At 40.3% G+C, this 23,823-nt stretch overlaps 1 protein-coding gene across 4 annotated transcripts in view; it reads right to left on the minus strand.

Annotated features, from left to right (window-relative positions):
• LOC123519326 (zwei Ig domain protein zig-8-like) overlaps positions 1-23,823 on the minus strand; it is a 94,965-nt gene that overhangs the window by 47,361 nt on the left and 23,781 nt on the right. For 3 of the 4 annotated variants that reach the window (XM_045280546.1, XM_045280545.1, XM_045280547.1), the window contains one exon: positions 13,529-13,575. The exons of the other annotated variant lie outside the window; for it this stretch is intronic. The gene's annotated coding sequence lies outside the window, so the exon portion shown is untranslated. The remainder of the gene's footprint in view (positions 1-13,528; positions 13,576-23,823) is intronic. 4 annotated transcript variants of the gene reach the window in all.

Here is a 23,823-nt window from a genome sequence, read left to right on the forward strand (position 1 = left end):
GCATGCAGGTTATGAAGTGCTCACCTGGTCATACTCGCTCAGGTAAAAGCAGGTGAAGGGAACAAATAGAAAAGTGTGTAGTCTTGATTCAGCTTTGTGTGTGTGTGTGTGTGTGTGTGTGTGTGTGTGTGTGAGAGAGAGAGAGAGAGAGAGAGAGAGAGAGAGAGAGAGAGAGAGAGAGAGAGAGAGAGAGAGAGAGAGAGAGAGAGAGAGAGAGATTGTAGTTTATGTATTTACTTCCATTATTAGTTTTATTTTGTATATATGTATGTGTTTATGTATGTATGTATGTATGTATGTATGTATGTGTGTATGTGTGGTTTGTTTTTAGTTTTTTATTTTGTTTTATCATACATTAATTTATTTTACTTACTTAGTTTTTTTTTTTCTTTTTTTTTCTTTCGCCTTTATTAATTTAGTTTGATTTATTGTTAGTTAATTTGTAAGATGTTAGGAATATTTGTCTCTTGATTTTTGTTCTTCCCATGTCATTTTTTTTATAAGGAATCACACTGCCTTAAATTCACCCAATATTATATCCACCTAATTTATTTACCCTTTGTCTTGTCATTATTTTCTTTTCCTTCTCCTCCTTATACTCAAAAACTTCTTCATCTTCATTGTCCTCAGTTTTGCATATTCACCTTTTCATCTCCTCCTCTTCCTCTTCCTCTTCTTCCTCTTCCTCCTCCTCCATTACCATCCTTGCAAAACCAGACTCTTACAGACAATAGCAGCAAGTTGGGCATTTAAAAATATAGCGTCGTAGAGTCCAATAATTAGGTAAAGAGGAGGAAAACGCCCCAAGAGGAAGAAGAATAGGGACTCAAGGGGGCAAGAGGAGGGGGCTAATGGGCACTGCGGGGTAAGAAGAAGTTTGGAGCGGTGGAAGAGCGTGTAAGAGAAGTTCTTTTTTGTCTTTTTATTTCTATCCTTTTTGCTTCTTCCTTTTTTTTTCTATCCATTTTTCATATTCTTTGTTCGTCTTTTTTTTCTTATTTTTTCGTTTATCATGTTGCTATAGTGAAGGAATAGATGAATGGAGAGAAGGAGGGACGAAAGAAAGGGCATGAAAATAAAGGGAAGAGGAATAAAGGAGTAGAGAAAAGTCTTTCCTCTTTTTGCTACTCTTGAAAAACGAATATGGAAACAGAGAGAAAGAAGAAGGAAAAAAGTAGAGGGTGATTTTTTCCTGGTCCACTAGTAAAGAAATGGAAAAATAGAGAAAAAAAAGAAGGAATTAAGAGAAAAAAAGTATTTACTAAAGGAATAAGAAAAAAAAGAAGAGAGGCAAAAAAGGTCAGATTGGCGAGTAGGAGCATGAAGCATGTAACCTTGACTTATTGACCTTCAGCCCTCTGGTCTAGGATTCTGGAGGAGTAAAAGTCCTGGTTAAGATGAGTCGTGAAGCCAAGAGTGAAGCCCCAGGAGAGTTTCGAATCTCCCACATGAATTCTGAGTTCCGAGATAAAGTTCATTCGACTCATGTTTCGAAGCTTCGCGGAAATGTCGAAATCTTTTGAGCGGTGTCTCGCTAATTTTGGAAATGCGGTGGAGAATTACTATGTTGAATTCTGGAGGGAGAATGCGTATTTTGTTAATAAGTTTGTGATACGATAGCAATGTCATTTATGTATATATATTTTTGATTATGAGTAATGTAAAACTAATATAGAATGAGATTTCGAACACAAGGGCACTGAAAATGAATGATATCAGACACTAAACATAAAAACAATAATTGAGTTTGGAGTTTATGATGCAAGAACAATGTAGGATTGATATAGTGCTAAATTATCATAAAGGATAATGCAAAACTAATGTAGAACCGGATTTGAAACACAAGAGCTTTAAAGAATTAATAATATTAGACTCTTAACAGAAATACCAATGTAAGATACACGTTATGTCAAGTATTGTGAACATTTAGCCACCTCCTTACTGAATCACAGAGACGACAAAGCGAAATATGAACAAAACCAACTAAAATAACCGCAGACACGACAGGAAACACTCATGAGGGGACAGAAAAACAACTTACAGTAATAAAACAGAGCAAAACATTGAAAATAGACTCTAAATATGCGCTGTGATAACCCTGAGCTATATAAACCAGAGCGAGAGAGAGAGAGAGAGAGAGAGAGCTGTGATACCAAAGACTGAAACTAAACTTACTGCACATGAGACCTACCCTACCTCCCTTCCCCCTCACCAAACCCCCTTCCTTTACAGAACTCCGCCCCTTCAGGAGAGAACCTCGTAAATGAAGCGATAACTTTCACAGCTTAATATACTGTGAGCGTTAGAGGGCGGCTCTATGGCGGTCATTCCGGAAAGGTCGAGCGAAGTTCCTGAAATGATTCGGACACATAGATCTCGTTTTTAAAGCCCCGGCGATCATAAGCGTAAGGAAATGATTGTGGCTGAGGGCATTGTGGCGCACGGGAGCAGTTTGAGGTCCAGGGGGAAGGGAGATGGGGGGTAAAAATCATAGGTGTAAATTAGGAGGAGGATAAAGGTGAATGGGTGAGTGTAGGTGAGTTAAGGTGAGTGCCAATGTGTTGCGGAGTGTAAAGGGTGAGGTGTAATGGTCGTTGGTGTGAGTCGTAGGTGTTATGAGGGTAAAGAGTAGGTAGGAGTGGGAAAGGTGAGGGTGTGAGGGCGTGAATGAAAGATTGTTGTGTGTGTGTGTGTGTGTGTGTGTGTGTGTGTGTGTGTGTGTGTGTGTTAGGTATGTATGTAAGGGATAGGATGTGAGTTACAATGCTTATCCTTAAACTTGTACCGTTAGAGAGAGAGAGAGAGAGAGAGAGAGAGAGAGAGAGAGAGAGAGAGAGAGAGAGAGAGAGAGAGAGAGGAGTAGAGTGGGAGTGTTTTGAAGTAAGAGTCTGAATTGGAGGTGCTCGTGATGAAATGAACGATTGGGACTGATTGGGGAGTACGTGCTTGCAACAACTTCATGGTGGGTTCAGAATCTACGCAGTTTTTTTTTAGCTTTGTTTTTTATCAGTTATCGTTCGAAGTAACAAAAATCTATCCGAAAAAGCGCACAAATATTAAGAACTTTCTCCCACAAGTGAAAAAAACAACGAAATTCTTGACTCCTTCATTACCAGGACACATTTCCATATCCATTCTGCTTACTATATGATGATTTTATACAGCCTCAGAAATTCATGTGGGGGATTAAGATAACGAAGACTGTGCATTAATCTTCTGATCTCCATAGACCCTTCCTGATGTAAGTAAAATCGTCTAATCACACCCAAAACTCAAGGCATAAAAGCGTCCTAGTACTGAAAGCATTAAAAGTAAACTTATAACCATTATATTAAAACTTGTAAATGAATATTGTAGAACTGTGAGGATATAGCAGGCAGAAAGTGGAAGTGATTGTATATTGTGTGGATAACAGGTAATACTAATGGAGAATTATGTGATACTGTTCTGTGAAAGGGATTTGGGAGTTCTGAATGGCAATAAGTGGAGTTAGGATGAAATACGATCAGTGGTAATAGAAGTGGTAAAACTATATGTGGTGGAAATAAAGTGGTTTTAGTGGGATGGAGTTAAGTGGAAGGGGATATAACCAGTGGGAATTGAAGTGGTATTAGTGCGGTGGAAGGTGGAGGTAGGTGGAATGGAATGGTATATAGTCATTGGAAGGAGTGGTTGTAATAGTTGGTGGTGGAAATAAGGTAGAGGAAGGTGGAATGGAATGGAATATGGCCAGGTGGAGGAGTGGTGGTAATAGTGGAGTACGGTGGAGCAGGGAGCAGCAGGGCCGGCAGGAGCAGTGTCAGGCAGAGCAGTTTCAGAAATTATAAGCAGGGAACTTTTTACATTTGGGACTCACAACTGCATTTAAATATGAAAGTTTGCAAAGGGAAAAAAAGAGAAAGGGAAGACTAGAGAGGATAACCTTTGCATACTGCTTATCCAACCTGACTTTCTCTTTTTTTTTTCATGTGAAGCCCGCTCTCCGCCTGCGTCCCCCACCCCACAGCCCCCCGTCAAAAAAAAAAAAAAAAAAGATCAACCCAGTAACTTTTCTCCTTAACAGAGTAACGCAACTTTAACTCTTGTCCTCCACAAACTTTTTTTTTCCCACAGATTTATTTTTTTCACCTGTCCTTTCACATCTTTTCTTTCCTGCCACATCTTTCCTTCACCTGTTACGAGTTAATTGCTCACCTGCGTCTCTCCATGCACAATACACCTGTGATTCTATTCTAAACATGGATATCTATAGCAGCAGTCACATGATCCTGTTGCTGCGTCGGTAGTCAATCATTCATTCATCAGTCAGTCAGTCAGTCAGTCAGTCAGTCAGTCAGTCATTTAGTCTTTGTATTATCTCACCTGTGCTTTCTTTGTTCTCTTTTCTCAAATTTTCTCACTCAATGCCTCCCACCTCACCTCATTATCCTGAGAGAGAGAGAGAGAGAGAGAGAGAGAGAGAGAGAGAGAGAGAGAGAGAGAGAGAGAGAGAGAGAGAGAGAGAGAGAAGTAGAGAACAAGAGTTTACGGTCAAAGTTCAGAGGACGAGACTTTTTCCTTTCTTTTTTTATCTGTGTTTTTTTTTTCTCTCTCTCTCTTTGGTTCCTTAAGTTTCAGGAAGATAGAGCGAAAAACTAGAGAGGGTTATATAGTGGTAGTACGTGTGAAACTCTCTCTCTCTCTCTCTCTCTCTCTCTCTCTCTCTCTCTCTCTCTCTCTCTCTCTCTCTCTCTCTCTCTACTTATCTATGTACACGCTGTTCTTCTTTCTACTCTCCCTGTCACGACAAGAGCCCTTCCTTGATTCCCCTTCCTTTAACCTTATCGCGTTTCTCTTATTCCCTTCCACTCTTCCCTTCTTCCTTTCTCTCGTTCCTTCTTTTCATCCTTCTCATTGCGTCCTTTCATCCTCATTCACCCGTGAAGCAGTGGCCAATCAACTCTTCTCTCTCTCTCTCTCTCTCTCTCTCTCTCTCTCTCTCTCTCTCTCTCTCGGTCTCATTCTCCTTCATAACTCAAACAATCGGGATCGAACCTGCAAATCTTCGCGAAACTAGCAGATCTGAGTTGAAATCGCACGCTCTTCCGGAACCTCCTGACCCGGAATCTTGCACGCCCGAGTAGAGCGCAACGAGGGAGGCAAATAAAAGGCTGTGTTAGCAGATAATTAGTCATTCCCAGTAATCCCGGTGTAGATATAAAGGTGAGGCACGTCGGTACAAGAAATTAAGCAGAAGTTGGTCTGATTATAAAAGTAACTTACTGGGAAGTGCTGTGAGGAATGCCTGATGCCTTCCCGGGATACCTGATCGAAGGATGGAAGAATAAAGGAAGGAGATTAAGGAAAAATGGAAATGTTGTATGAAGAATGTGGTATGTAAATGAAGTTAAGGGAAACCAGCGTGACGTGAAAGTATATTACGTAGAAGCGTTGTAAGAAATGTTTAATTAGTTCCTGTTATTGTGGTAGAAAGATATGAAGGTGAAGGAGTGAAGATTAAAAAATGAAATGAAACTGCAGTGTAAAAAATGCGGTATGTTTATTAAATTTAACAAAATTAATGTGATATGAAAACTTCCTGACACCTTCCTGGGATGAGTTGTCGCGTAAATAACAAAAAAAAATAATAAAGGAATAAAGATTAGAAGAAAACAATGTGTATGCAAATGAAATTAAGCAGAATTTGTGTGATATGAAAGCGTCTTATTTTGAAGTGTTATGAAGAGTTTCTGATACTTCCTGGATGTGAAGATGAAAGAGTGAAGGTCGAAAGAAAAACAGGAAAATACTTTGTTCAGAATGCTGTGTAAATGGAAATAAACGAAGTCTTGTATAACTTCACTGTCTCTTACGTAAGGAAATCGTGATGTGTTCCGCGAATAGGTGAGTCGAAAAATCCAGAACAGGTAATGAGTACAAGGATAATTTGCTTTGTTGAATGAAAAATATATCACGGAAAGTTAGTAGGATCAACTTGAATGAACTATAAGTAATTGCCCCTTCTGAAAGTTCCTAGAAATTCGAGACTAGTTTGAGAGGGAAAAAAATGTAGGAAAATTGTAAGGAGAGGAAAACGAGAAGAAGAAAAATGAAGAAGATAAACAAGAAAAACAAAAACCATGAAGATAAAAAAAAATTAAACATGTAATAGAAAAAAATCAAAAAAAATGAAGTTACAAATAGAAATAAGGTAAAAGAAAAGAGAAAAACATTACACAGCATAGAAAAAAAAAGAGGAAAGACAAAGTTGACAGAAGCAGAGAACAGAAAAAGCAAAAATCAGAGGAAAAAAAAAACTTAGGATTGAAGAGAAGGATAATGAGTATTTAAGAGGAACCCGAAACCACTATTGTACCTTCGATCTTCAGGTGGTGTGGCTTTAATTGCCTTCATTACTTGAGAGAGAGAGAGAGAGAGAGAGAGAGAGAGAGAGAGAGAGAGAGAGAGAGTAGTGAGTCTTGTTTTGTTTCAGTCATAATGGCGCGCGTCTGTCCGGATGTGTCCTTAATGGCGCATGAAGGAGGAGGAGCAGGAGGAGGAGGAGGAGGAGGAGGAGGAGGAGGAGGAGGAGGAGGAGGAGGAGGAGGAGGAGGATTGGGTGAAAACGAGAATATACTGCAATTCATAGCAAATTATGAGGTTAAGACACACACACAGAGAGAGAGAGAGAGAGAGAGAGAGAGAGAGAGAGAGAGAGAGAGAGAGAGAGAGAGAGAGAGAGAGAGACCTAAAGGGGCATCGCTACATGAGACCCAAAAAAGGAAGGAAAAAAAAGGTAAAGGGTAAAAAAGCTTCAATTTAGGTCTGCACACGTAACTTTTTCTCCTCTCTCAGGTAAGGAATTGTTGGTTGGAGGGAAGTTTTCCGGGTAAGATTGACCGCTTGAGGGGAGGAAAGAAGAGCAGGAGGAAAGAAAGGGTCATTGAGGTTCTGTTTCCCTTATTTTTTTCCCTTTTTTCTCCTATTTTTTCCCCTCAACTCCTCCATCGCATCTTATTTTATTTTCTCACTTTCTTTTTCTCGAATTCTCATGCTTATGTTCTCTCTCTCTCTCTCTCTCTCTCTCTCTCTCTCTCTCTCTCTCTCTCTCTCTCTCTCTCTCTCTCTCTCTCTCTCTCTCTCTCTCTCTCTCTCTCTCTCTCTCTCTCTCTCTCTCTCTCTCTCTCTCTCTCTCTCTCTCTCTCTCTCTCTCTCTCTCTCTCTCTCTCTCTCTCGCCACTTAAGGTAAGAACATTTTCCACTCCACTCTATTTTTTCCTCTCTTCCTATGACGCTTACTTCCTGAACTCTCTCCCTCCCTCTCTCCCTCCCCCTCCTTTCTTCCTTCCTTCCTTCCTTCCTTCCTTTCTTCCTTTCTTCCTTCCTTTCTTCCTTCCTTCCTTCTTTCTTCCTGCTCCAAGTCTTCCTCTCTCTCTCTCTCTCTCTCTCTCTCTCTCTCTCTCTCTCTCTCTCTCTCTCTCTCTCTCTCTCTCTCTCTCTCTCTCTCTCTCTCTCTCTCTCTCTCTCTCTCTCTCTCTCTCTCTCTTACTCTTTCATTCTTTCTCTGTAGGTTTATTTCTTTTCTGTTTATATGTCGTTGTGTGTGTGTGTGTGTGTGTGTGTGTGTGTGTGTGTGTGTGTGTGTGTGTGTGTGTGTGTGTGTGTGTGTGTGTGTGTGTGTGTGTGTGTATCTTTCAGCCTGCCATTCTATGTATTCGTATTTGTCTATCCGTATACATCTGTCAAATATATATGAATATTCTCTCTCTCTCTCTCTCTCTCTCTCTCTCTCTCTCTCTCTCTCTCTCTCTCTCTCTCTCTCTCTCTCTCTCTCTCTCTCTCTCTCTCTCTCTCTCTCTCTCTCTCTCTCTCTCTCTCTCTCTCTCTCTCTCTCTCTCTACCTTTGTCCCAACATCTGCTCTGAGCTAACAATGGCAACAGTGATTCCTAGACGTAAATTGGCTGTTAATCTCGCACAATGGGAAGCTCGCCGTGGCCTGAGTCAAGGGGACGCTGTTCATGCATATTCCAGGACCCAAAAACTGCCGTGTCCTCAGATAAGCAAAGATGTGAGTTAATATTTCCCCATCGTAAATCTACACTTGAGGAGACTGACTTGAAACGCTTCGCTCCTCTCACCACAACTGTTTTCCAAGGCCACAGGGACGGTTAGGCAGGTTTTCAAGAGTCTTTCCTTTTTGTCATGTGAAAATTGTGTTTATCTGTTGCTTGAAAGACTAAAAATTCCTTCGAAATTCGTTTTGTTTCAATTTGAGTGTTTGGAAAGTCGTGGAGGTGAAGTGGAGAAGTGTTTCAGAATATGTTTCAGGGAATATGGTTTTGAGACCGAGTGACTCTCTCTCTCTCTCTCTCTCTCTCTCTCTCTCTCTCTCTCTCTCTCCGTGCACCTTTCTGCTCTACCTTGATAAGCTTCTGTGTGTGTGTGTGTGTGTGTGTGTGTGTGTGTGTGTGTGCTAGGGAAAAGAGTATGTGAATTTGTGTATTGTGGCAGCAGCAGCAATAGTAGTAGTAGTAGTAGTAGTAGTAGTAGTAGTAGTAGTAGTAGTAGTAGTAATAGTAGCACCAACAACAGACTAGTGTTAAAACAATCCCTATGCTACTGAATTCACACATGTAGCAGTTCGTGTTGCAGTATTATTTAGGTCACAAGAAGGCGGCAGGAGTTTTGTGAGTCAGGATTGAATCAGACGTGGAAACGAGAGCGGGCAGCAGGATCGAAGAGCGGGATGGATGACTGGGATTCTTCAGAGGGAAACTTTTTTGACTGAACTAATGTGGGTTGTTTAGCTGGCTGCTGAGAGAGAGAGAGAGAGAGAGAGAGAGAGAGAGAGAGAGAGGAGAGGGAGAGTTAAGTACGATTTCAAACCACAATTTCTGAGTAATGGAAGGATTGATAGACGAAAACTAAAAGGCAAAAGAAATGAAGGAATTTATAAAGACAACTCAGGTGTGGAACTTAATAGCTACTCACCTGAGAATACAACGAAAATTGTGCACAAACAAGAGGAAAATGTGACTCAGATGCGAGGCTCCACTCCATTATGTGTTTGATTGCCGTGACACTTCCAAACATGTACACACACACACACACACACACACACACACACACACACACACACACACACACACACACACACACACACACACACACACACACACACACACACACACACACACACACACACACACACACGTACGAATAACATAAACGTATGAATATATGGTGTAAGTTTGGCGGAATTGTAACTGGGACACTCCACACACACACACACACACACACACACACACACACACACACACACACACACACACACACACACACACACACACACACACACACACACACACACACACACACACACACACACCTAACTTGTATTTCATGTAGACATAGAGTGGTCCTCTCACGCACACGCATAACAAACGCACATGACATTTAACCCTTGCCGGAGCTTGCGAGTACACGTACATAGACTTTATGTCTGTGTACGTGTGTGTGTGTGTGTGTGTGTGTGTGTGTGTGTGTGTGTGTGTGTGTGTGTGTGTGGGCTAAGTCATCTCATTGCAGGATTGCAGGTAAGACGCAGAGAGAGAGAGAGAGAGAGAGAGAGAGAGAGAGAGAGAGAGAGAGAGAGAGAGAGAGATCCTGTGGGTGCGGTTGGAGTTTGCTTTCTGTTATTGAACGTACAGAGAGAGAGAGAGAGAGAGAGAGAGAGAGAGAGAGAGAGAGAGAGAGAGAGAGAGAGAGAGAGAGAGAGAGAAAGAAATTGATATAAAGCGTAGATAAGCCTGGCAATAGATATTTAATTTTTTTCTCTTTATTAACCTCAATTTTTCTTCCCACTTGTCTTCCACCTCTTCATTCTGGTCCTTCCTCCTCCTCCTCCTCCTCCTCCTCCTCCTCCTCCTCCTCCTCCTCCTCCTCCTCCTCCTCCTCCTCCTCCTCCTCCTCCTCCTCCTCCTCCCTGAAGCGATTAATGGATCTTAAATCATACGACTCTCCCAACGTCCTGCTCTCCTCTCCTCTCTCTCCTTTACTTCCTTTTCTCTCTCTCTCTCTCTCTCTCTCTCTCTCTCTCTCTCTCTCTCTCTCTCTCCTCGCTACTCGGTTTCCAGTAATCTCTTTCCATCCCTTCTTTCCTTGCACCCTTCTTGCTCTTAATTTTTTTCCTCCTTCCTTTCTTCCTTCCCTCTCCACCTGCCTATCTAATTACCTGTGTCTACCTACTGGCTCTTTTTTTCCCCATAACCTTTAGGAATCAAATCTTTCTCGAGAAAAACATTCATAAATTGAGTTCTTCGTTACCGCAGATAAGTGGGCGATTTCCAGTGTATGTGTGTGTGTGTGTGTGTTTATGGAAAGAAGAAATAATGAAGCATAGAAAGAGAGATAAGGAAGGTGGAAGGAACGGAGGAAAATGGAAACGAGAAAGGGAAGAGAAAGAGGAACTAGTTAGATACAGAAGAACAGAAAATAGAAAGGGGGAATGCAGAGACAAGAGAGAGAATAACAGAAAGAGACTTAAAACCGAAACAGAAAGAGGAAGAACAAATGGAGGCGTTAAAGACGAAGAAAGAAAAAGAAAAACACGTACTACAATACGCAAAAAAAACATGAATAAAGGAGTAGAGAGAACAGTAAGAAGAGGAACAGGACGAAAGAAAAGACTGGATGGGAAGAAACAGAAATAGAAGGAGGAGGAGGAGAACCAAATGGAGCAGTAAAAGGGAAAGATATGAGTTCTGGGTATTTCAAGAGCAATCAGATATCACTATGAATATAACAGTTACCTTTACCTGTACGTAAGAATAGGTGATACTGACACACCTGAAGAAAGAGAGAGAGAGAGAGAGAGAGAGAGAGAGAGAGAGAGAGAGAGAGAGAGAGAGAGTGAGTCTTTATCTGACGTATCTGATTCTAACAAAACATTTTCACATATGGGAGCAGTGATGGAATGCACATACGTTGATGAATAACTATACACATGTTCCTCTTCGCACGCCTTTAACAAGTATACACGCAACCTGACTATGTATACACGACCGCTAGAAATAAAAGTGTGCTCGGATATATACAGAAATGGAGAGAGGGAACGAGAAACAGCAACAGAGAGATAGACGGATAGAAAGATTGATAGACAAACGGATGAATAAAAGATTACCTGACATATTGAGAGAGAGAGAGAGAGAGAGAGAGAGAGAGAGAGAGAGAGAGAGAGAGAGAGAGAGAGAGAGAGAGAGAGAGAGAGTGAACGAACTGGCTCAATATGCAGTAAGACGACACAGAGCACGCAAAGAAGAATAAGAAATGAGATAGATACAAAATACATTACATTGCCCTAGAAAATTTCGTGCACAAGGAGGAAAAAATAAGAAGAAGCAACACGAAAGCAAGGAAAAGAAGAAGAGGAAGAGGACATGAATATATTAAAGATGGAAGATACCGAGAAAGGTGTAGGAGGACGGAGGGAGAGAGGGAGGAGTAAAGGATAGAAGGAAGAAGGATGAAGGAGGATAGAAAGCAAGATTACGAGTATATTCTCCACATTAATTTAACTCTTAAGTTCGTGTTTGCTTAGGCAAGAGCAACATCTCTGAATGGTAAGAAATGTTGAGAGAGAGAGAGAGAGAGAGAGAGAGAGAGAGAGAGAGAGAGAGAGAGAGAGAGAGAGAGAGAGAGAGAGAGAGAGAGAGAGAGAGAGAGAGAGAAATAAAACGCAAATGCACAGGAACCATAAAAATCGACAGGTAAAGAAACGTAAGAGAAAATGAGAAGAAAGTTTAAGGAAAAAAAAAAAATACGAAAAAAAACTGAAAAAAACAAAAAGAAAACAAGAAACACGAAAAAAAACGAATAGAAAAAGAGAGTAGAAAGAAGAAAAGCTTGAACGAAACCTCCCAAAAACCTAAAACTCAAAAAAAAAAAAAAAATGAAAGCAACAGAATAACAAACAAAAAAAAAAAAAATGTGTGAGGAAGAGAATTAGAAATGAGACGAAATGGAGGAGTCAGCACAAAGACAAAGGAAACAAGTTAGGAAAGTTAAAGACCAGAAAGGCACTCGAATTTAAAGAGAGAAAAATAAGAACAACTACACGCCATCAGCGGGTGTACCAGAAACCAATAGCCCGGGCGTGACTCGCTGGAGATTATCAGAAATGGGATAGCAAAAAATTAGACTACCAAACGCCATTGAAGGGAGAGGAATTGAATGGGACGGAGGGATCAACGTAAGGAGGGAGGGAGGAATGAATAGAAGGAGAAAGAAGGACAGGAGGTAAAAAAAAATATGGAGGAGGGAACGCTCATTGTGAGACTGCAAGAGTTCGCCATTAGTGAGTTGTGTCGTGTGTGTGTCATTTTTCTCCGCCAGCCAAGAAAGATGAGACTCTCACACACACACACACACACACACACACACACACACACACACACACACACACACACACACACACACACACACACACACACACACACACACACACACACACATATGCATACAACTTTAAGGACAGTCACTCATGCACACGCACACGAACACATGCACACACACACACACACACACACACACACACACACACACACACACACACACACACACACACACACACACACACACACACACACACACACACACACACACACACACACACAATCTTCCATTTTCTATGTAAGAGGAAAAGTTGGTCAATGGCAACAAAAAGCGAAAAAAGTCGAATAAGTTGTCAGTCCCCTTGCAGGTCTGAGAGTTAACCAAAAAAAAAGGGACAAATGTCTTGAAGCCTTCCTCTTGAATGAAGTCAAGTCATAGGAAGTTGGAAATACAGACGGAGGTAGGGAGATCCAGTGTTTACCAGAGAAAGGTATGAATGATTGAGAGTACTGGTTAACTCTTGCATTAGGGAGTTGGACAGACTAGGGGTGAGAGGAAGAAGACGACTTTGTGTAGCGAGGCCGCAAAGAGAAGGAGAGGCATGCAGTTAGCAAGATGAGAAGAGCAGTTAGCATGAAAATAGCCTTAGAAGACAGCAAGAGATACAACATTCCGGCGTTCAGAAAGAGGCTGAAGACAGTCATGTTATCATACTTGAGAGAGAGGAGAGAAAAAAATAAGAGAATATGAATGCGAACACATTTTATCTCCTTCCTTGTATTAATTGCACACGTACTAAATAATTTTCTGAGTGAATTCCACTTCAAAGACAACTATATATAAAGCAATTTACTATTTTTTTTTATCCCAGATTGACAAATTAAATAAGTTATACCATTATTTTTATTATTATGACTGCACATTGCTGTAGCCATTATTATTAAAAAAGAGAGGAAAACAACTCATTAGATTTTGCTAATTAATCAAACATTTGCAGTTTAATTTCATCCTAGTGAGAAAATTATATAATATCTGTATATTTAAGAGTGCTAGGAGGGAACGTAGGTGTGACTGTGTGTGTGTGTGTGTGTGTGTGTGTGTGTGTGTGTGTGTGTGTGTGTGTGTGTGTGTGTGTTTATTTTTTGGCTTGCTTACCTGTACGTGGGGTCTACATGTCCTCAGAAGGGGCCACCGTGGGTCACCTGTGGACAAAAATTCATAATAAGCAGGTGAACGACAGGTTGATACAAGAATAGATTGCCCACTGACTTGACAAAGGAAGGTGACAGAGGAGAAAAATTGAAGCCTATAGAAGTTTTTTTTTGTGATAATTTGGATACTGTGTAAATTCTCTCTCTCTCTCTCTCTCTCTCTCTCTCTCTCTCTCTCTCTCTCTCTCTCTCTCTCTCTCTCTCTCTCTCTCTCCCCCACGTGACGTGGAAAAAAAAAGCAAGGAATGTTTTACTATTTTTTTTCAAGAATTTGTCACAACGACATTCATGTTTGTCTTGTAGATTTTTTTATTACGTCCATGTTTCTTCTTCTGTTGTTATGACCTTTGCTTTGCCTCCACACACACACACACACACACACACACACACACACACACACACACACACACACACACACACACACACACACACACACACACACACACACACACACACACACACACACACACACACACACACACACACACACACACACACACACACACACACACACACACACACACACACACACACACACACACACACACACACACACACACACATTCATGGGCTATTAGATCCAGTTCTTTTTCATCTCTGTTCTCCTCCTCCTCCTCCTCCTCCTCCTCCTCCTCCTCCTCCTCCTCCTCCTCCTCCTCCTCCTCCTTCTCCTCCTCCTCCTTCTCCTTGTGTTGTTTCTTTATGCCATTAAGAAAGAGCGTAGGAGTCTGAGTGAAGGAAAGAGGAGGAGGGGAAGATGAAGAGAAGTGTATAACGAAATGAATAACAAGACGAGAGACAGGATGAAAGGGAGAGAGAGGGAGAGGGAAGAGGAGAACGAGAGGGAGAGGGTGATGAGGAAGGACTTGAATCAAAGAAACTAGAGAGAGAGAGAGAGAGAGAGAGAGAGAGAGGGTGAAGCAGACTTTGATTAGTGAAAGTAATAGAAAAAAGAAACGAAGCCATAACTTAAACTTGAATAAAAGAAACACGCCACTTAAAAGAAAAAAAAAACTTAGACAGGAAACCTTAAATCTTTGGTAATTTCTTGAAGTGGAAGGTAAATTCAATCCTTGTTTGATATTCAAGGTGAAGCAGAGAGAGAGAGAGAGAGAGAGAGAGAGAGAGAGAGAGAGAGAGAGAGAGAGAGAGAGAGAGAGAGAGAGAGAGAGAGAGAGAGAGAGAGAGAGAGAGAGAGAGAGAGAGAGAGAGAGAGAGAGAGAGAGAGAGCGTTTAAAGTGAAAGGTGTTTTTAATCAAGTATTCTGTTGTAAATCACTTAAGGCGAAACTCTTGAATATTTTACTCCAATATTCTATTCACTTAACTGTTTACATAACTAGATCAAGGACGCATGTGTTTGTGTGTGTGTGTGTGTGTGTGTGTGTGTGTGTGTGTGTGTGTGTGTGTTTGGGTGTGGGTGTGTGGGTGGGTAGATGGATATGTGGATGGATGGGTGGAGCTTAAAATTAGTCACCTGTTCATTAGGTAACATCCACTCAATGAACTCCACTTTCCAGATCAATAATTAATGAAGTAACACCTTTCCTTGTAGCGTGAGGCAGTTTTAAATTTCGCAGTATTACTTGAAACTCAATTAACGATCAACCTTTCTAGTAACATACGCATTCCACTCACCTTTACCTTTAATGACTAATTAATGAACTTACACCTTTTTTCCTCCACTTCATACCTCTATCAATAAATCATTTTACCATTCACCTGTCCTTTAAATAACTTACGCAGTGCACTCACCTGCCAATAATTAACAAAGCTACACACCTTTCCCTTCTTATCACGTGTTATTTTTCCCTTCAATATTTTCTTGTGTCATGAAAGTAAGTGACGTGGTTCGTTAGTACAGGAATTTATGGTGCGAGGCGAGTACAGTAAGGCAGTAATATGGTGGTGAGGTACAGAGGGCAGTTTATAAAGCGAGTTAGCGAGCAGAGCAATCCTTCACCAGCGTGGCAAGAAGCAATCGTTCCCTTCACTCCATCACCGTGAAGTTATGCTGTTCACGTAAAGGCTTGAAAAGGAGGAGAAGGAGGAGGAGGAGGAGGAGGAGGAGGAGGAGGAGGAGGAGGAGGAGGAGGAGGAGGAGGAGGACGAGGAGGGAGGAGAGAGAGAGAGAGAGAGAGAGAGAGAGAGAGAGAGAGAGAGAGAGAGAGAGAGAGAGAGAGAGAGAGAGAGAGAGAGAGAGAGAGAGAGAGAGAGAGAGAGACGTATATAAGAGCAACAAACAATCGTAATGGTAGAAGATTTAAAAAAGAAGCTAAAATTTCAACCACTAACAGAATTAAGAATCATGTAGAGAATAAAAGAGAATAAACAGGGCGAAATACGAAGGAGGGAAGAAACATGAGAGATAAGGACAGGGAAACAGAGGAAGGGCAAGAGGAGGTAGTAATTAAGGAAGTATAAGAGTAGTGATAAATTGGAAGGAAAGGGAAAGCCTCCATAGAAGAGTCAACACATTAAGAACATTTATTAAAGTAAGAAAACCAGGAAAGCAACCTAAAATTAAAGATGGAAGGTAAGGGAAATGAGAATAAAGAGCAGGAGAGGGAAAGAGAAAGAGAAGTGGAGGAAATATTGGCCAAGGGAGCAAAATAAAAGAAGTTAAAGTCGAGTAAACGAAGGAAGGAAGGAAGGAAGGAAGGAAGGAAGGAAGGAAGATGAGAGAGAGAGAGAGAGAGAGAGAGAGAGAGAGAGAGAGATACAAACAAAAACATAAGCAACGAAAGGGAATGCATAATAGATAGAAGTTGAAAATAGAAATACATAAAGAAGAGAAAAATAACTCTTAAAACAAATTGCTTCTTAACATTTTATATTTGAACAAAGAAAGGAAAAAAAAAAAAGGGAAATCGCATTAAATCATATGTTTTATTCCTCCGCCTCTTTTTCTCTGTCGCGAATCTTCACCACAGCATAACGTTATTCAACATTGGAATTGATTTTGGACTTCAGTTTTTTTGTTTTTTTTTTCTTTTATAATATTTGATTTTCTATGAATGTTTTTATACGTGTGTATTTCTTTTCCTTACCTTTTTTTTTTTTACTGTTTTTCCAGGATGCATTTTCTTTTTTCCTTTGTTTAATTTTTTGTTCTCTTGCTGTTCTGTTCCTGTAAGTTATTCATTTATTTTTATTTTTGGGGTCATTTTATTGGTTTGTTTATATAAGGTAGTGTTTCCAATGCATTTTACTCATTATTCTTTTGTTATGTTATTTCTACTTATTCACCTTATCATTCATCTCTTTATGTAAGTTACTATTATCCATCTGTTCATGCCAATATTACTCTATTTATGTAAGATTTTAGCCGGTATTGTCATCATTCTTTGCTTTCTATAAATAATTTCATTCCTCTGTTTATTCACTCTGCTTGCGTCACTGTTGATCCACTTGTACATATTACCTGGCATTACATGTTAAGTCCATCCTCCACATCATTATCCTTCCCCGCCTTTCTGCTGTGCTCTATACACTCCAGCCGCTTCTGTCTCAAGTAATTCACTGCATGCTCCGGGCCGCTCTGTTCAGCTTGTAACTTGGGTAAACTCAGAAAACGCCCACCAGTCTAGCTAAGGGCACGGTAATTACTGAAGAGAGAGAATGTGTGTGTGTGTGTGTGTGTGTGTGTGTGTGTGTGTGTGTGTGTGTGTGTGTGTGTGCGTGAGATACTGTTGGCAAGGTTACATTTCTCATTTTAAAGTCTGTGATTGTGTATTCCCCGTGTGTGTGTGTGTGTGTGTGTGTGTGTGTGTGTGTGTGTGTGTGTGTGTGTGTGCGTGTGCGTGTGCGTGTGTGCGTGATTTGCATAGCCTGTAAAGTTCATGGTATTTACTGATTTAAAGGTCCGATATTTTCCCTCCTCCCTTTCCCATTTCCAAATTGCAATAGAATCCAATAAGTTGCGCAGAAATATCGCTTCCTAATTCTCACTGTAAAATATTAAAGTTGTGTGCATCCCATAACAAAAAGATTCGCCCACTTTTCATAAATAAATACAAACTAAGATAGATGTATTTTTCACAAGTCCAGCATTTTATTTTCCTCTCTATTTTTCGCATTCAAGGAGAGAAAGCAGCATTTATTTCCGGCATTTATCCTAACACGAGCGTCATTTTCAGTGCCAGGAGCTGCTCAGTGTGCGAGTAAAGAGCGAGACAAACAGACAAACAGCGACAAAAGAGTAGTTGCAACGAGGCGCTTTCTCTTTCTTCCTCTCACTCTCACACTTCTCTCACATCCACTCTCCCTCTCTTTTACACCTCACTGTAACAACTAATAGCTGCGAGAGGCTGGATATCAGACTCCTCCTCCTCCTCCTCCTCCTCCTCCTCCTCCTCCTCCTCCTCCTCCTCCTCCTCCTCCTCCTCTAGTCCCTGTTGTCTCTCCGTTCCCATCTCCTTGTCCTTCTCACCCTCATTCCTTCTCAATTCTCACCTTCTCCCCTCTATTTCCTTCCTCCTTTTCCTCCTCCTTTCTCTTGTTTCTCCTTCTGTAGTATTTATGTTCAACCGTTACTCTCCTCTCTTTCGTCTTCCTCTCCTGCTCCTGTTTAAACTTTTTCTTCCTTTCTCTTCTTCGCTCTTCTTTTTCGCTCTTCCATTTTCCTTCTTATTGTCTCTCGCTTCTCGGTCGTTGCCCTCTGTTTCCCCTTCCTCTCCCGACACACACGCGGACAAACAGGCACACAGACGCACAGGCAAGGGACGCATCGATAACACATTAGGGCTTATCAATAACAAATCAAGAGACAGATGCATCAGTAACTCCTTCAGGCGACTATTCCTGCCACCAAGATTCTGAGAACGTCTGCCATCTGCTCCTCTTAACTCTCCTCCTCTCCTCCTCCTCCTCCTCCTCCTCCTTCTCCTCTTCTTCTTTTCCATACGGCACAATTTCTTCGAGATTTCGTTTTTTTTTATTTATTTTTTTTTTCGTGTCATCTTTGCTTCTTCATTCTTCAGCAGTTTTTTTTTTTTTTATTTATTTCGTTTCTTGAATGTGGTGTTTGTTTTGTTTTGTTGTTTTGTTATTTGACTGGTTTTGTTTGCGTTTTTGTTGTGATTGTTTTCATGCTTTTTATATTTGTTTCTTGTCCTTTTTTTTCACTACTACTATTATTACTACTACTACTACTACTACTACTACTGCTACTGCTACTGCTACTGCTACTGCTGCTACTGCTACTACTACTACTACTACTGCTATCACAACCACCACCACCACTATTACTACTACTACTACTACTACTACTATCACAACCACCACCACCACTACTACTACTACTACAACACTACTGCAACATCAACAACAATAACACACTATAAACCAGCATTCTTCCTGTACTGAAGCACCTTTGCACTTCGATACTAATTAATCCAGGTCTATTTTTGCGCACCTGATAATGAAAATCAATCCTTTATTTCCCCAATACAAAGTAACAGGCGGAGAGAGAGAGAGAGAGAGAGAGAGAGAGAGAGAGAGAGGAGGTCTTATAAGTAACACACATTTTTGTATTCTGTTGAAAATTAAGATTACGTATGAAACTGTGGCACTTAATTAATGGCTAAAATACAATTACCTTACCAGCAGTTTCCCTGAGAGCGAGGCAATTACTCCCTGTTTCCTTAATGGCACCATCGCTGGGAATTATAATGTAGCGACTGAGAATTATAATGAAAAGATAAGATAATGAAGATCGCTGTGAAAGTATAATGAAGATTGTACGTGGTGACTTTATTTTTTTTTTCTAATTGCTCTTACAAATACTTACTGTTCTGAGATACTGTGTGTGTGTGTGTGTGTGTGTGTGTGTGTGTGTGTGTGTGTGTGTGTGTGTGTGTTAATTTTAGTTCAGATTAATTTACATCTTATTCCTTATTTTTTTCTAATCACAAGTCACGTGGTCATTTATAAATTTTTACTATACCGGGAGGCAAAATTTTCATGCATTCTTATTATTTTGTGGTTAATTTAGACCTGTAGGCAATAAACTACTACTACTACTACTACTACTACTACTACTACTACTACTACTACTACTACTACCACCAACACTACCACTCTTATTTCTGCTATTGTGTGTGTATGTGTGTGTGTGTGTGTGTGTGTGTGTGTGTGTGTGTCCGGTGGGGCGGGAATCGGTAATCTGGGTCCGGACTTGAGTACAACAAACCCGGAAATTGAACCGGACCCGAAATGGAGACAAGGACCTCTCCATGACGTCATTTAGAAGAAGAGGGGCGAAGAGGAGGAGGAGGAGGAGAGAGAAAAAAAAAGAAAAAGAGAATAAACCTGGAATAAAAGCAGTAGCGCCAGAATAAGAGAAGAAAAAAAAAAGAAAGAAGGAGGAAGAGAAGTAGCAAGAGGAGGTGATGAAAGTCTAAAGAGGAGGAGGAGGAGGAAGAGAAGGAAGAAGAACATTAAATCAGAAGGAAGAATAATAGCAAGAGAAGAAGAGAATGGAGGAGGAGGACAAGAAGGAGGAAGACCAACAAGAAAACGAGGAATGAGAGCAAGAACAAGAAAATATCGTTAAAAAAAGGAAGATATGAGGAAGAAGAGGAACAGCAACATAAGATGAAGGAGGAGGAGGAAGAGGAAGATGAAGAAGAGAAAAAGAAGCAAAATATCACAAAAAAACAAAGGAAAAACAAAAACAAAGAATACGGAAAAGTGAGATGAAAAGAGAGAAAGAGATGGAAGAGGAGGAAGAAGATGAGGAAGTGCAGAAGGAGGAGGAAGAAGAAGAGAATAGGAGGTACTTCTGTTAATTATAATGAGAGATACGATATAAGATTAACAACTTAAAAGTCAGAGAGAGAGAGAGAGAGAGAGAGAGAGAGAGAAAGCAAAGATGACAGTGAATGGAGAAGAAGCAGGCAGGCAGGTAATTGGATAGGAAACATATTTGTATACCTGCAAGGGGGAAACTTAATCTTACACGTTGATAATAAAGATAGCGATAAGATCATTACTTCTCCCAGGTAGTGAGCAGTTAATGAGAACAGTCACCCAGGTAAGCTAAAGGTGAGGGATGATTTTTAACGTCATATATTTAGTTAAGCACATAAGAAGATTAGGAATTAATAGATAGAACATGGATTTGGTTTAACATAAAGAGCGTATTGATAGGAAAGTGATTGAAATATTTATAAATAGCTTTAGATTCACGAATAAAAGTGAAAGAAGAGAAAGACAAGTATGACTTTATTTTCTTTTTTGCGATAGGAATGTAAAAATCCATCTATATATAAATCACTTCAGATGGAGGAATAGAATTGAAAAAGGAGAGAGAGAGAGAGAGAGAGAGAGAGAGAGAGAGAGAGAGAGAGAGAGAGAGAGAGAGAGAGAGAGAGAGAGAGAGAGAGAGAGAGAGAGAGAGAGAGAGAGAGAGAGAGAGAGAGAGATGAAGAATTGTATTGAGTGAAAGTTTATGACACGGGAAGTTTGAGCGAAGAGTTTTGAGTTCATGTTACAATTCAAGTCGTCGCTTTGAGATATGAAGACATGTGTTCCGTTTTGGTGGAGGCGCCTGTCTGCGAGTCACGTTCTTTCCCAATATAACCCTTTTTTTTTCCTGTGGCTGTTCTATTTCCCGAGTTTCCATTTTGTTCTCACGGCGATACTGGGTTTTTCCATTGTCTTTTATAATTGGTTCACTTATTTTCTGTCTTTACTTTCGGGCACTTTCTAATTGATATTTCTTCCTCCTTCTCCTTTTCTTTTTCTCCTTATTTATCTATTTTCTTTTCCTTTTTCTTATTTTATTTTTCCTCTTCCTCCTCCTCCTCCTCCTCCTCCTCCTTCTCCTCTTCCTGAAAAAAAGAGAACCACTTCGATTTTCCCCTCCCTGTTCCTACCCTCATCTAATTTCCATTCTTCCCTCCCTCACTTTTCTTTTCTCCCCTTTCCCCTTCCCCCTTTCTCTCTCTCTCTATCTCTCTCTCTCTCTTCTTCCGTGTTTCATTTAATTATAGTGCTCCTCTCCACCATAGTTGTCGTGGTGTGACTCGGGTATAGAATTGAGAAACACCTAGAAAATATATAGAGAGAGATATCTAGACTCTAAAAATGATACCAGGGATAAAAAGGAAGGAGAGGGGAGTGTTAGGGCAATGAAATTTATATGTGGATCTTCATTTTATTTACTATTTTTTGTGTGTGTGTGTTCAGGGAGGTGGAGAGAGAGAGAGAGAGAGAGAGAGAGAGAGAGAGAGAGAGAGAGAGAGAGAGAGAGAGAGAGTATATATGTTTTTGGTAAAAGTTTGTTTATCACCTCTCTCTCTCTCTCTCTCTCTCTCTCTCTCTCTCTCTCTCTGTGTGTGTGTGTGTGTGTGTGTGTGTGTGTGTGTGTGTGTGTGTGTGTGTGTGTGTGTGTGTGTGTGTGTGTGTGTGTGTGTGTGTGTGTGTGTGTGCCCGTCCTAATCCACAGTGATGGGACACATATGGTGTAATACTCATGTTTCACTGCCTATAAAATTTTCATCAGGTGTCCCGGAAACAGCTCATCGATAATAATTTTTAGAGGGTTATCCTGTCCAACCATTTTTTAGTGTATATATAAACATCTGGTCTTGGATTCTTATATTTCTGTAAAAGTAGACTAATATTTCCTTATCTGTTTGTAATATGAAGAGTTAAGGAATAATATATTTTTTTCTTCTGTCTTGCAAAACTTCACTTGAATAACACTAGTAAGTAAATGATGAATGATTAAATAAATAAAAATCAAAGTAAGAGTAGCATTATCAGTACCCACAATGAAAAAGCGTATCAATAAAAGTAGGAATGAATGTGTAAAAGTCGGCAGTGGAGTAGTACATTTAGTTCCACAATGGAGGTTAACAAAATTCACACCACGAGTTGAATTGTTCCCATCTCTTGACGTGCTGATTTAGGTATGGGAGGTAAAGAGTGGTGAATAGTAGTAGTAGTAGTAGTAGTAGTAGTAGTAGTAGTTACTGTTGTGGTTCTTGTAGTCCTGGTACAAATTAACTATATAGTCTAGTTATAAATGATGTGATGTTTCTTCTTCAGTGAAAAAAAAAAGTAAGAGCGAGAGACCTACATACAAACATGCAGGCGGACAGACAGGCAGGCAGAGAGGATTGTTCACAAAGCCTCACTGGAGCAGAAACTTTCCAATACTCGTCGTTTCGTATTTCAGGAAGAAGTGGGAGGCTTAAAAAAAAGGAAAGGATATTCAATTCTGGAACCTTGGCGGACCTATTCTTGAAAGCCTAAGAAAATCAAACACTTTCCTGTTTTTTTATGAATATTTATGAGTGTACGCCTAGAGAGAGAGAGAGAGAGAGAGAGAGAGAGAGAGAGAGAGAGAGAGAGAGAGAGAGAGAGAGAGAGAGAGAGACTTCTTTTCATCTTTTTCTTCCAATATCGTGACTGAATTTGATTATCTTTCGTGACAGGTATCGTCTGACCAGGAGCCTTATTAATTAATGAAGATTAGGAGGCAGGAAAAGAAGAGAAAAGGGAGAAAAAAATATTAGAGGAAAGGAGATGAGAGGTGACCCTAAAGAAGATGAGGGAGAGGGAGTGGAGGAAAGGAATGAAAATACTGAAAGAAAAAGGAGAGCTGAAATTTAAGAAGGGATAGCCAGACAGAGAGAGAGAGAGAGAGAGAGAGAGAGAGAGAGAGAGAGAGAGAGAGAGAGAGAGAGAGAGAGAGAGAGAGAGAGAGAGAGAGAGAGAGAGAGAGAGAGAGAGAGAGAGAGAGAGGGCGGGTAGTGTATGTAACGATCTCAGTATTGTACCACTGGAAGGTTTCACCAATTTCATTTTCGTTTATGCAATTTAAAAAACCTGCTTTGTATTTGTGTTTTTATCCTGCGCCTTATTTGGTTCGATAGAGTCTGTGATCTGGGGACGACGCGGCAGTGTAGGGCAGTTTATTATTAGTTCAGCTGTGGGTGTTTTGTGGTGTGTTCTGTTGCATTGTGGGTGTTGTAATGTTAGTTGCAGTTGTTTTATCGTCAAAATTGTATCTGTATTCCAATTTTCTGTTTTAAATCACGAATTCTTTGTTACTGTTTTTATATTTTTGTATTAGAAGTTGCTTGTCTTGTAATATTTCCTCTAAAACTTGTGTTGTTAGTCATAAGTGTTGTATTATCAATTAGTAATGTGTATCGTTAGTTACAGATGTATTGTTTAAGTCAAGTGTTGTATTGCGAGCAGTGTGTTAGTTAGTACCAAACTGTTA

The sequence above is a fragment of the Portunus trituberculatus genome, chromosome 45, assembly GCF_017591435.1.
Source record: "Portunus trituberculatus isolate SZX2019 chromosome 45, ASM1759143v1, whole genome shotgun sequence".
NCBI lineage: Eukaryota > Metazoa > Arthropoda > Malacostraca > Decapoda > Portunidae > Portunus > Portunus trituberculatus.